The following is a 10153-nucleotide window of genomic DNA, read 5'->3' as shown; positions in this document are numbered from 1 at the left end:
TCGTTCTTGCTGGCGAGACGGTTGGCGTGGGACACTGAAACTCTCAGAGATGTAGTGCATCACATCCTCTCCACCCAAGGGGTTCCTACCCCAGGGATATGCCAAGCACTAAGACAGGTAAAAGATAGGCAAGGCATTAAACTTTTTATTACGTTTTATTTAGCGTATGTGTGTATCCACCCCACAGCACACGCGGAGAGGTCAGAGTAAAATTTAAAAGAGGAACCTCTTCCTCTTTGTGGTTCCTGGGGAATCCTCTGACGTCACAGGTGTTCATGCTGTGCCTACTTCTGTCGATGAGGGAAGGCAGTGGTCATGCCTTATTGAGACTAAGAACAGTAGAGCCAAGCTCTTCTGAAAAGAGAAGGACCGGGGGCATCGATTTCTACCCATCTGCTACAAGGTGGGGCCATTGCACAGTCTGGACGGATGCTCTACTAAATATAGATTAAAGTATAAAACCTGGTTCCGTCAGCAGTATATTCTGTCCCAGTGATCTTAGGTCAGAAGACAATATGAGCCAAGCAGGCAGTGGCACGTAGGACAGAGCTGATATAGAAGGCAGGACGGCGGCAAAAGTGTTTCTCCTCTTGACTAGGGCAATGATAAGTATCACTTCCTGAGTGAGTATAGGGGAGGAGCAATTGCCCATCAAAAACATGACCCCCAAGCAAAGAGCAGAGCAAGGTAAGACAGCAGATATAATTAACCTTCTTCACATGGAACAAATCCCCACTGTTTAAAATTATGCTTAGGTAGAAACCTTGATGTTGAAATATTTAAGTATTGCACTGTCATGGTGAGTGTTCATTGTCAACTTGACAGAATCTAGAATCACCCAGGAGATAGGCCTCTGGGCATTCCTGTGAGGGAGTATTTTGATAGTGTTAACTGATGTGGAAAGACATCTCAACTTTGGGTAGTACTTTTTCCCTCAGCAGGGGATTTTAGACTTGTGTAAAGTTGAGAGGCTGAGCTGAGATTGAATTCATTGCACTGTGGTTTCTGATGTGGGTGTAATGAGAAAGTTTCTAGCCCCTGCCACGGTGGACAGCACCCTTAAACTGTGAGCCAGGAGAAACCCTTTCTCCCTTAAGTTGCTTTTGTCAAGAATGTTATCACACTAATAGGAAAAGAAACTAAAAATATATAGGAATGGTTATCATGGCTCCATACAAAGTGGCTCAATGCCTTCACAAAGTAGTCTATATTTGGGAATACTGGTTTTGCGTGGTTAAATAATTTATAATAAATATGTTAAATTTCTCAGCATTACAAAAACAAGCAAAATTAGACAAACGAACAACAACAAACACCTGGAACCAGAGGCTGAAAGATGGCTCCATCAATAAAGTACTTGCTGAACAAGCATGAAGATGCTAATTCAGGATCCTGGTGCCCACATTCAAAGCGAGGCACGTGTTTGTAATTTCAGTACTGGGGAGGCAGAGACTTTATCTCAAAAAACAAGGTGGAGAGCAATTGAAGAAGACATTTGATATTGCTTCAGGAGTACACACACACACACACACACATACACACACACACACACACACACACACTTAAATTGTTTTTCTGAGAACTGGGAATAAATAAAGTGGAGCCCGGGGGTGTGGCTCAGTTGGTAGGGTACTTGCCTAGCATGCCCAATGCCTTGGGTTCTCATCCCAGCACTGCCCATAGGGCATGGCAGCACACACCTGGAATCCCAGAACTCAAGAGATGAAGCCAGGAGGGTCAGAAGTTCAAGGCTATCCTCAGCAACACAGGAAGTTTAAGACAACTTGGGCTTTAACCATGGGCTACACAAGACTGTCTCAGATCAACAAAACAAAGATGCTAATGTAATTCCCAATTATAATAATATGAACGATCTTTTCTTTTTTAATATACTCTATAATTTTGAATTTTTAAAAACAACAAAAAGGCATAAAAGAAATAAGAGAGGTTCAGCTGGTTGATGTCCCCAGAGTTTCTAATTGCAGTTATACTCAATCTTCCTGTTCTAGTTACGTTTCCGTTGCTGTGATAAACACCATGACCAAAAGCAACTTGGGGAGGAAAGGGTTCAGTTCATCTTTCAGGTTGTAGTCTACCATGGAGGGAAATCAGAGCAGGAACTCCAGCAGGGCAGAAACTTGAAGCAGAAACCACAGAGGAACACTGACTGGCTTACTTCCAATCCTTTGCTCAGCTAGCTCTCTTATACAAGCCAGGACAGTCTGCCTAAGGATGGTACCACCCACAGTGGACTGAACTCTCCTGCATCCATTGGCAAGCAAGAAACTGCTCCCACAGACATGCCCCTAGGCTACTCTGATAGAGGCAATCCAATTAGAGATTCCCCTAGATAACTCTGAGTTGTGTCAAGTTCATTGAAGACCTCCCACCATTTACATGGGACAGGATTTTTTTTTCCCATTCCCAGATAGAGCAAAGTGGGCTTATGTTGCTGAGTTCATTGATATCACAGAGTTGGGGTGTGAGTGTATTGAGACTTGAACTCAGGCTTTTGGATTCTGGAATCCAGGTTTCTCCTATCTCCTCTTCAAGAGCAGTATAATCTTCTGATGATAAAACAACAACATGCATTAGAAGGAAAGACACCAGCTCCCTTCTGCTAGCACCCTGATGAGTGACATAGCTACAGACTCTGGTGAGTGACCGTTTAGACAGTACTAGGAGATACCGGATGAGACAGGTGGTTCAGGAAACATGGTGCTTATCTAAAATGACCGTAGATTTAAGAAATCCCCAGATCAGAGCTTAGAAAAAAAATTAAATCTCTGCAGCATCCATCCAATCTTGCTTTATCACATCTGCAGGAAAACTTTCTAGGCCTTTAAAGCAGTTTTTATTTCTAATACAAACTAACCCCAAAGTTAACCCCTTAAAGCAACCATATTAGCAGTTTAATCTTTATTTTGTGGGTCAAATTTTTCAGTAAGGCTATATTTTAGATGCCTTCATGTTGAGTCTCTTGTGATTATAGTCAGATGTTAGCTGGAGCTCCCTTGAACTAAAGACTCAACTGTATTGGCTATGCCAGAATGCCCAGTGTTGGCTGAATGAGCTGTTTGCTAACAGCTCACACATAGCTACTTTAATACAGACAGTTCAAGATGTTTGAACTTTGTACTTCGAGATACAGCTTCCCTTGGGACAGACGCCCCGAAAGAGCCAGGCAAGACCCTCTGTGACCTGCCTTCGAATCATGTAGCATCCTTCTGCTGCATTGTCAGAGACACTCCTGAGCCAGCAGACAACATTCCAGGAGAAGAAATTAAACCAAACCTGCTAGTAGTAGAGAGGCAAGGTCACATTGTAGAACACGTAGGGGTGAAAAATACTGCTTGAGCTATTTATGAGTAAAATCAAATCTGCTTGTCATTTAATCAGTGCTTTCCAATCTCTGTCACCTTAGAGCACACGCTCCTTAACGTGTGTATGCCTCATGACACACCAATTATAAAACTCTTGACAGTTAACTCTCCATGACAAAGACTGCTCCTGTGCTCATAGCATAGCCAGGTCATGTTCAAGAACAAGATCTCCCCCCATTTATCAGAGCATCTCTTCAGCCAAGGGAAAAGAAACTGCCAAGCTCTTATCCTTCCCCACCACAGATACCCCTGCTGGAAGGATTTTGTGCACAAAGGCTTTGAGGTGGGTTTCCATCTTCTCTTCCTGAAATATTAAAGAAAACATACATTCTTCATGTATTGTATCAGTCTAATATATGTGCATGTGGTGCCAATCAATTGAATAATAACTGCAATGGCTGAACCATTAGATACACTCGAGTTTATGGCTGCACAATGATTACAAGACAACAATAACAACTGTAGCAACTCTGGAAACTTCTAGGCACTGACTTACTCACTAGAAAATAAAGCAGCCATCTTCCCTTTACAGTGATCTGTCACTGTACTAGTCATCAATATTCTGCCTCAGGCCCCCAGTCCACTCATCTTGGTGGCTCCGGTGCTGGACTCGGTGAACATTTCTCTCATATTGCATAGCAGTAAGCTTTTGTAAATAGAAGGTACTGGGGGCCATGATAGGACTTTCTCTTTCCTATTCTGATGTATTTTCCTCTTAGTTCTTGTGGTACCCAGGGACAAGAGTGTATAGCATGCCCTCAGTGATCTTCAGTGGCATGGCTGTGAGCAGCCTCCAGATAGGTTGTGTCAGTCTCCCAGGAGGTAGGTTTCCACTGATCATCCCTGGTCGGAGGTATATCAGTGAACTTTTCCAATGGCTTCTGGTCTATCTCACAATCCTTGGGAGCACAGAGGCCCTCTTTTAGTTCCATTTCCTTGAGCACTTTGACTTAGTGGTCTAAGTTAGTGGCTGTTCCCCATAACTGATCTCTTGCTCTGATGGTTTTTGTGTCCCATTTGGACACAACGACTGAGTTAGTCTGTTTTCTGTTTTTACTTTTGTTTGTGTTACTTTCTGTTGTTACTCTTTGACACTTTTAAATTGCTGTAAAGAGACACAATGACCAAGGCAACTCATTAAAAAAAATTAATTTGGGAGCTCAGGGTTCCAGAGGGTTGAAATCTATGCTGGCTTGCTTATGTCAACTGGATCCATGCTAGTCATTTGAGAGATGGGAACCTTGATTGAGAAAATATCTTCATAAGATTGGGCTGCAGACAAGGTTCTAAAGGAGTTTTCTTAAATAGTGATTGATGTGTGAACCACCAGCCCATTGTGAATGGAGTCACCCAGGCTGGTGGTTCTCTATTCTATAAGAAAGCATGTAGAAGAATTTTAATCCAGTAACATGGCTACTCTGGCAAGGGATTATATTCAAAGACCTCTAGGTCTGTGTGATACAGCTGGAATAACACACCTTTAATCTCTCTGGCTGGAAAGCAGACATGCCCTTAGTACACAGCTTTAATCCCAAACAATGAAGGTAAAGTTAGTTTGTAGAAGGAAACAGCCATGTTTGAAAGTGATATCCAATTGAGGGACAGACAAAGTGATGAATCAGAGAAAGATTTGACAGAATGAATCAGCAATAGGATGTGTCCAATTCTTGTGAGAACAGACATGAAAGAGAAGCTTCTTAAGAGCAGCACAGTCAGGAGGGAGAGCAATTCAGCCAGTGCAGTTCAGTTGAGTTCAAGTAATGCAGTGGATAGAGTTCAGTTGAGTTCAGTTTAGTGCAGTTCAATTGATTGCAGTTAAGTTAAGTTGAGTTTGTGCAGTTCTGTTCAGTTTGTGCAGTCAGTGCAGTTCAGTTTATAGAATTCAAAAACAGTTTTTTGTTTGTTTGTTTTTCGAGACAGGGTTTCTCTGTATAGCCCTGGCTGTACTGGAACTCACTCTGTAAACCAGGCTGGCCTTGAACTCAGAAATTCACCTGCCTCTGCCTCCCAAGTGCTGGGCTTAAAGGCGTGTGCCACCACTGCCCGGCAGCAGTTTTTTTTTTTTCTAAGCAGAGCAATTCAGTGAGAAGACAAGAGAAGTCAGAATGAATCAGTGAGCTTGGAGAGGACTTTTGAGCTGAATTGAACCAGCCACGCAGAGTTCAGAAAAAAACTGGGAAGGGTGAGCTTATTCAGCAGTAAATCTCTGAAATGACAATTGCATCTGGAAAATTAAAGTTACTTTTACAAAAGCAGGCTAAGCAAGCTAGGGAAAACAAGCCAGTAAGCAGCACTCCTCCATAGCATCAGCTTTTACCTCCAGGTTCCAGCCCTGCTTGAATTCCTATTCTGTCTTCCTCTAATGATGAACAATGATATATAGAATCATAAGTCAAATAAACACTTTCCTCCCCAAGTTGCTTTTGGTTATGATGATTCATCACAGCAACAGTAATCCTAACTAAAAGAGAGTCTATCACAATCATGGCCGGGAGCATGGCAATAGGCAGGCAGGATGCTGCATCAGTAGCTGAAAGTTTGAAACATGTTGAAACAACTATGATACAGAAAGAGTCAGAAAGACAAAGAGAGACAGAAACAGAGAAAATAAGCACATAGGAGTTAACTGAAATGGCATGGACTTTTGAAACCTCAAAGCCTACCCCCCAGTGACACACCTTCTCTAACAAGGCCATAACCTCTAATCCTTCCCAAGACGTTCTACCAACTGGGAACCAAGGATTCAAATATATGAGCCTCTGGGGGGGGGCAGTCTCATTCAAACCACCCCAGTTGCTATAGTATAATAATCCAGCCATCATATCTGGAGGATATCATCCTTAGTGAGGTAACCCAATCACAAAAGAAGTCACTAGATATGCACTCACTGATAAGCGGATATTAGCTCAGAAACTTAGAATACCNAAGATACATTNTGCAAAACANANGAAAACCAAGAAGGANGACCATNNTGTGGATACTTCATTCCTCCTTAGAATAAGGAACAAAATACCCATGAAAGGATATAGGTACAGAGACAAAATTTAGAGCTAAGATGAAAAGATGAGTCTAGAGACTACCCCATTCGGGAATCCATCCCATCATCAGCCACCAAACCTAGATACTAATGCTCATGCCAGCAAGATTCTGCTGAAGGGACCCTGATATTGCGGCCTCTTGTGAGGCTATGCCAGTGCCTGGCAAACACAGAAGTGGATGCTCACAGCCAGCTATTGGATGGAACACAGGGTCCCCAATGGAGGAGCTAGAGAAAGTACCCAAGGACCTGAAGGGGGCTGCAACCCTGTAGGTGGAACAACAATATGAACTAACCAGTACCCCCTGAGCTTGTGTCTCTAGCTGCATATGTAGCAGAAGATGGCCTAATCGACCATCATTGGGAATAGAGGCCCCTTGGTCTTGCAAACTTTATATGACCCAGCACAAGGGAAGGCCTGGGCCAAGTAGTGGGAGTGGATGGGTAGGGGAGCAGGGGCGGGGGGGGGTATAGGGAACCTTTGGGATAGCATTTGAAATGTAAATAAAGAAAATAATAATAATAAATAAAATTTAAAAAAAGAATACAAGAAAAAAAATGATCCAGCCATCATTTTGGCAACTGAATGTTCAGATTAGATGGTCCCAGTTGTTTGGTCTCCAGTAAGAACTCTTGCAGGCATATCCAGAATTTTGTCTTCTAAGCAATTCTAGAATCTGTCAATTTGACAATTTAAATCAACCATCTCCAGTGCATTCCTTGATCACTTGACACCAGATGTAACACTTTAAAACCATAACCTGCCACCCCTTGTCCCTAATAGTCTCAAAACCATCTCATAGTGCAAATGTATTCAGTATAACTTCAAAAGTCACCATAACCACAAACAGCACCAACAGTGTTTAAAAAGTAAGTGTACAGTCTCTTCTAAGACTCAGATACATCGAGAAGGAAATTCTGTACTTCTAATGCACAGACTGGCACAGAGCAAATACTTCCATTCCAAGATGGGTGGGAACACCTCAAGAAAAAAAATCAGAAGAAAGACTGAATCCCAGCAGGACAAACACCAACTCTTATGGCTCCATGTTTGGCATAAGGGACTCATCTGGACTCTGGAGGGCTTGGTAATCTCCACCCTCCATCCCTGATGCCTGAAACACACGTTGTCTCTCTCTTGGGCCAGACTCACTCTGTAGATGCAGTTTCCCTTAGCAGCTGTCCCAGAGTTCTGGCATAATCCTGGGGTCACTGTTCCAACTCAGGCTTCACCTCCTCAGTTTCCTACAACAGCCCCCCTTGACTTCCTGGACTCCTTGACTTCCATGGACTCTGACCCTGCCACTCATTGCCTCTCCTCGGTGATCTTCTAGAACCATGTAATAAGCCTCCATGATACCCTTACCCTTGTACCGTTCCTGCTTTGTGGACAATGCTGCCAACTTTCTGTTGCCAGCTCAAGGTATAGCCTGGTCCCCTGGACCACAGTTGCATCAGCTTCTGTATTTCCTTCATGTAAGTTCTCCTACTTAAAATGAGTTTCACAGGAGAGAGCCTTTTGTGGGTGGGGTTCTGCCCTTGGGGCATCTTTCCTATCACCCTGTTATTAATCTCTAACAACTCTAGTGACTGTCTCAGCAACAGACTTGCCTGCAACTTTAAAAAGACCTCTACTTACCCTTCAAAACCTTGAAGCTGCCCTCTCTCACCGTAGACCTAGATCAGAGCTGTGAGCCACAGCCATGACAAGGCCTGAATGCTGTCCTGTCTTAAGATTTTCTCCTCCAAACAGATTGATCCATTTCTTCGTAATTCAGCCTTGTTTGAGTCCTTGGGGCAGAATGAAGCTCCATTCCTTGCTAGAATATAACACAAATGGATGCCAGCCCATTCCCGATAGCGTCATTCCCTCTGAAGCTTTAGGACCTAGGCCTCCACTGTCCACATTTCTCCCTGCATCCTGGTCTTCCAAACTCCACCAGACTGACCAATTAAATTCTATTCACAGCGATCTAGGGTTTTCATAGTTGGAAATGTCTGTGTTCTTTCCCTACAAACCATTGCCAAAGAATTAAGGACACACAGTCAGGTTTATCAGAGTAAAGGACCACTCCTGAGTAAATGCGGTCTATATTGTTTATTTTTCTCATGGCTGTGACCACACACCTGCAAAGAAGCGACTTAACAGAGAAAGGGTTTCTTTCGGCTCACAGTGTGAGGCAATATCATCCATTGTGGCTGAGAAGGTGTGAAGGCAGGAGTGTGGGGCGGCTGGTCACACCTCGTCCATAGCAGAGAGATTAGTGCTGGTATTTATCTCTCTCTCCTTTATCCAGTCTAAGACCTTACTGCAGCCACAAACATCTAGGGTATGTCTTGGTTAGGGTTTTACTGCTGTGAACAGACACCATGACCAAAGCAACTCTTGTAAGGGCAACACTTAATTGGGGCTGGCTCACAGGATCAGAGGGCCAGTCAATTATCAAGTCAGAAGTGTGGAGGCATCCAGGAACACATGGTGCAGGAGGAGCTGAGAGTTCTACATCTTCATCTGAAGGCTACTAGGAGAAGACTGACTCCCAGGCAGCTAGGAAGAGGGTATTAAAGCCCACACTCACAAGGCCACACCTCCCAACAGTGTCATTCCCTGGGCCAAACACATACAAACCATCACAGGGTAGGTCTTTCCACCTAAACAAACCTACAATGAAACTCCTCCACAGGCATGCCCAGAAGTGTATCTCCTATGAGGGTCTAGATCCCATCAGGGTGACAGTCAGTATATAAGCTCCACCACGGTGAAGCTGAGCAGTAGGTACATGAGAGTTCACTGTATATACACTTTCTATACTCATATGCACTTCACCATATGCTTGAAAACACCAGAATAAAAAGACTAATGAAACCACGAATGCCACATCAGCATATTAACTGCATATTGATAATAATCAAATTATATAGTACACTGCAGTTTACAGAGCACTTTTCTTACATAATTTAATCCTAACCTCAGGCCTGCGGGGGATCTTACTATCTCCATTTTATAGGAGATAATTTCAGAACGAGTAAGACCATGGCTCAGAGGCCATGAGCTAGTGGGATATAAAATGAGACCCAAATCCGAGTCTTTGATTTCTAAATCCTTCGTTACGGCTGGGGAGGTAGAAGACAATCCAGGTAAGACTGATTTCTCACTTAACTTCTGAGCTTTAGAAGGGTGACACCGATGATACTTATCTTGTCTTGGCGACTGGGAAAACCTGGTCTGATCGTTCCTAGAAAGGGCATTGTAAGCTGTGAAGTGCCTTCTAAATTTAGCTCAGCCTGGATAACCTGGCTTGCCAGTGGGGGCTGCTACAAAAAGGAGGGCAGTATTTCAGCTCTCTTGAGCAGTACTTCTCAGCCTATGGGCTGCAATCCCTTTAGGGGTCGAATGACCCTGTCACAGGGGTCACATATCAGATATCCTGTGTATCGGATATTTACATTATTATTCATAACAGTAGCAACATTACAGTTATGAAGTAACAATGAAAATAATGCTATGGTTGGGAGCCACCACAACATGAGGAATTGTGTTAAAGAGTCGCGGCATTAGGAAAGCTGAGAACCACTGCTCTAGAGGCAGCTGTAGGGCAAAGCATGCCCTTAGAACCTCTGTATCCACTTCTGTGGACTTACTTCTTCACATCCCCCATCCCATCCCCTGTATCAGTATTAACTGATGATACTGAAGATGCTCTCCCTGTGGTGCATCTGAGTGCTGGCCAGT

The sequence above is a fragment of the Mus pahari genome, chromosome 4 (assembly GCF_900095145.1).
Source record: "Mus pahari chromosome 4, PAHARI_EIJ_v1.1, whole genome shotgun sequence".
NCBI classification, from domain to species: Eukaryota; Metazoa; Chordata; class Mammalia; order Rodentia; family Muridae; genus Mus; species Mus pahari.
The sequence above is the reverse complement of the archived record's forward strand: the minus strand, read 5'-3'. Positions refer to the sequence as shown.